The sequence below is a fragment of the Pseudophryne corroboree genome, unplaced genomic scaffold, assembly GCF_028390025.1.
Source record: "Pseudophryne corroboree isolate aPseCor3 unplaced genomic scaffold, aPseCor3.hap2 scaffold_888, whole genome shotgun sequence".
NCBI lineage: Eukaryota > Metazoa > Chordata > Amphibia > Anura > Myobatrachidae > Pseudophryne > Pseudophryne corroboree.
This window is the reverse complement of record NW_026970467.1, coordinates 158,350-162,808: the sequence shown is the minus strand read 5'-3', so window position 1 is coordinate 162,808 and position 4,459 is coordinate 158,350. Positions and strand designations below refer to the sequence as shown.

Below are 4,459 nucleotides of genomic sequence, written 5' to 3'. Positions count from 1 at the left end.
TATATATTTAAATGTTTCTATTACTGTATGTTCCCTCTTCCCTTCTCCAAACTATACACATCAACATTTTTTAGTATTTCCAGGTAAGTTTTGTGATGTAGGCCATGCACAATTTTAGTTGCCCTAATGTATTTACAGCCTTCTGGAGATATGGCTTCTGGAACTGAACACAGGATTCTAAATGTGGCTGTACCAAGGACCTATACAGTGGCATTACAGGTTGAGTATCCCTTATCCAAAATGCTTGGGACCAGAGGAATTTTGGATATCGGATTTTTCTGTATTTTGGAATAATTGCATACCATAACGAGATATTATGGTGATGGGACCTAAATCTAAGCACAGAAGGCATTTATGTTTCATATACACCTTATACACACAGCCTGAAGGTCATTTTAGCCAATATTTTTTATAACTTTGTGCATTAAACAAAGTGTGTGTACATTCACAGAATTCATTTATGTTTCATATACACCTTATACACACAGTCTGAAGTTCATTTAATACAATATTTTTAATAACTTTGAGTATTAAACAAAGTTTGTGTACACTGAGCCATCAAAACACAAAGGTTTCACTATCTCAGTCTCACTCAAAAAAGTCCGTATTTCGGAATATTCCATATTTCGGAATATTTGGATATGGGATACTCAACCTGTATTACTTTTTTCTGCTACTGGTTCTTTAACCTATGCAAACAAGCATCTGACTTGCCTTTCCTATTGCTTTGTTACATTGCTCACCTGAAATAGTAATACTTAGATAGCTTTCCTCTTGCCATTATAATGCCCTTAATATTATAGTTAGCCTTTGCATTTTTGAGACGTGTATGATTTTGCATTTTTTGGCATTAAATGTTGCCATGTTCTTGACCATTCCTCTAGTCCAGGGGCGGAACTGCTCTGGCAGTCAACGGAGTCAGTTGCCGCCGGGCTCCAGCCCTAAAGGGGCTTCCTCCATTGCCCCCCGGCTGTTACGTGCCCTTCCTACTAAATAGACAAAGGCGCTACCAGCAGGGTCTCGCAGTTTGTACATTCCATGCCGTAACACCCTTCTTTCCACCTTCACAATGAAGCTATTGGTACTTTGCAAAAAAAAAATTATTAGCATTGCAACTCAGCAGATCTATGCAGTGTGCAGCCACACACTCCATATATCTGCTCAGCCACAAAGCTGATTATTTCTTCACAAAGTACAAGGTGAGCTCCAAATAGAATTCTCTAGCTTAGATTATACCTTTCTATGCAAGGGTAAATAGTAGAGATGAGCGCCTGAAATTTTTCGGGTTTTGTGTTTTGGTTTTGGGTTCGGTTCCGCGGCCGTGTTTTGGGTTCGAACGCGTTTTGGCAAAACCTCACCGAATTTTTTTTGTCGGATTCGGGTGTGTTTTGGATTCGGGTGTTTTTTTCAAAAAACACTAAAAAACAGCTTAAATCATAGAATTTGGGGGTCATTTTGATCCCAAAGTATTATTAACCTCAAAAACCATAATTTACACTCATTTTCAGTCTATTCTGAATACCTCACAATATTATTTTTAGTCCTAAAATTTGCACCGAGGTCGCTGTGTGAGTAAGATAAGCGACCCTAGTGGCCGACACAAACACCGGGCCCATCTAGGAGTGGCACTGCAGTGTCACGCAGGATGTCCCTTCCAAAAAACCCTCCCCAAACAGCACATGACGCAAAGAAAAAAAGAGGCGCAATGAGGTAGCTGTGTGAGTAAGATTAGCGACCCTAGTGGCCGACACAAACACCGGGCCCATCTAGGAGTGGCACTGCAGTGTCACGCAGGATGGCCCTTCCAAAAAACCCTCCCCAAACAGCACATGACGCAAAGAAAAAAAGAGGCGCAATGAGGTAGCTGTGTGAGTAAGATTAGCGACCCTAGTGGCCGACACAAACACCGGGCCCATCTAGGAGTGGCACTGCAGTGTCACGCAGGATGTCCCTTCCAAAAAACCCTCCCCAAACAGCACATGACGCAAAGAAAAAAAGAGGCGCAATGAGGTAGCTGACTGTGTGAGTAAGATTAGCGACCCTAGTGGCCGACACAAACACCGGGCCCATCTAGGAGTGGCACTGCAGTGTCACGCAGGATGTCCCTTCCAAAAAACCCTCCCCAATCAGCACATGATGCAAAGAAAAAGAAAAGAAAAAAGAGGTGCAAGATGGAATTGTCCTTGGGCCCTCCCACCCACCCTTATGTTGTATAAACAAAACAGGACATGCACACTTTAACCAACCCATCATTTCAGTGACAGGGTCTGCCACACGACTGTGACTGATATGACGGGTTGGTTTGGACCCCCCCCAAAAAAGAAGCAATTAATCTCTCCTTGCACAAACTGGCTCTACAGAGGCAAGATGTCCACCTCATCTTCACCCTCCGATATATCACCGTGTACATCCCCCTCCTCACAGATTATCAATTCGTCCCCACTGGCTGCACATGTAAGTGCAAGAGATCCTGAAGCACTCACTCATCATGGGAAAGTACCAATGTGTTTCTTCGTTGGTTGATGGAAGAAACATCTTACAAAAACTCTCCAGATTATTGACTTTTTAAAGTTTTTCTAGGAAACGTTTTAGATGAATGCTTATTAGCCTTTGTCAGTATGGACTTTTGCAAAGTGTCTCTGTGGCGCAATCGGTTAGTGTGTTTGGCTATTAACCAAAATGTTGGTGGTTCAATCCCACCCAGGGACGTAATTAACCTTGTGATCAGATTTTGGTGATATTTAAGGAGACAAGTCAAAATTTCAAACCTCCTCTTATGGTGTAGGGTACATGGCCTTCTCTGATGTAATCAGAGTTAGATTTGATTCAGTGATTTTATAAAAAACAGCTAGGAAGCACAATTTAGCAGTGGGTTGCAGAGAAAAAAAATATGCTGGCAGAAAAATCCAATCGAGTGATTAAACAGCTCTTCATTTTCTGGCTTTATTTTTATGCTAACAAATTTGTTCTCTGAAAAGTGTCCACAAAGCCAAGTCTCTGATTAACACCTTTGTAAGGATGGTTTTTCACCTATTACTAAATTAAACTTGCTTCATTGGAAAGGCAGCAAGATGCATCCTCATTTCAATGTCTACTGAAATAATACAAGTTGACACCAGGAAACATTAAACATTAACGCCACTGCATCCTTGCTGCTTTCTCATGTGGAAGTCTGTTTAATGTGAAAACAAGGTGATATCTAATTAGCACACAGGTAAGGAATTAAGAAAATCTTTATTTAAGGGTGAAGATGTTTCTCACAAAAATGTTGACCCAATGCAACATTGAAATTCAAGCTGGAAAGATGATTTTAATATATCACTTGTACATTTTGTATTGCTCTTCTGGTGACAATGTAGTTTGTTTTTGTCAATTACCATTTTAATAATAGGGTAAAGAAAATGAAGTGGATTTTTGAAAGAAAACAATACTGTCAATATACTATTAAAACAAATTAAAATGGTAAAAGTTATTGTACTTTAAGTAAAAATAAAAGAGACAAAATATCAATCCCAGTTTTGGATTACTTTAATTAACAAAAAAAATGCATATAGCAGAGGATAGTTTCAATCTGCCTACCTCTGGGTTATGGGCCCAGCATGCTTCCATTGCAGTACTCTGCTGCACATGTAAGTGCAAGAGATCCTGAAGCACTCACTCATCATGGGAAAGTACCAATGTGTTTCTTCGTTGGTTGATGGAAGAAACATCTTACAAAAACTCTCCAGATTATTGACTTTTTAAAGTTTTTCTAGGAAACGTTTTAGATGAATGCTTATTAGCCTTTGTCAGTATGGACTTTTGCAAAGTGTCTCTGTGGCGCAATCGGTTAGTGTGTTTGGCTATTAACCAAAATGTTGGTGGTTCAATCCCACCCAGGGACGTAATTAACCTTGTGATCAGATTTTGGTGATATTTAAGGAGACAAGTCAAAATTTCAAACCTCCTCTTATGGTGTAGGGTACATGGCCTTCTCTGATGTAATCAGAGTTAGATTTGATTCAGTGATTTTATAAAAAACAGCTAGGAAGCACAATTTAGCAGTGGGTTGCAGAGAAAAAAAATATGCTGGCAGAAAAATCCAATCGAGTGATTAAACAGCTCTTCATTTTCTGGCTTTATTTTTATGCTAACAAATTTGTTCTCTGAAAAGTGTCCACAAAGCCAAGTCTCTGATTAACACCTTTGTAAGGATGGTTTTTCACCTATTACTAAATTAAACTTGCTTCATTGGAAAGGCAGCAAGATGCATCCTCATTTCAATGTCTACTGAAATAATACAAGTTGACACCAGGAAACATTAACGCCACTGCATCCTTGCTGCTTTCTCATGTGGAAGTCTGTTTAATGTGAAAACAAGGTGATATCTAATTAGCACACAGGTAAGGAATTAAGAAAATCTTTATTTAAGGGTGAAGATGTTTCTCACAAAAATGTTGACCCAATGCAACATTGAAAT

General features: G+C 39.5%; 2 non-coding genes across 2 annotated transcripts; both read left to right on the top strand.

Annotated features, from left to right (window-relative positions):
- The first annotated feature begins 2,635 nt into the window (after positions 1 to 2,635).
- TRNAN-AUU (transfer RNA asparagine (anticodon AUU)) lies at positions 2,636 to 2,709 on the top strand. The gene has a single exon. It is a non-coding gene; the product is annotated as a tRNA-Asn (tRNA).
- Positions 2,710 to 3,810: 1,101 nt separating this feature from the next.
- TRNAN-AUU (transfer RNA asparagine (anticodon AUU)) lies at positions 3,811 to 3,884 on the top strand. The gene has a single exon. It is a non-coding gene; the product is annotated as a tRNA-Asn (tRNA).
- Positions 3,885 to 4,459: the final 575 nt, after the last annotated feature.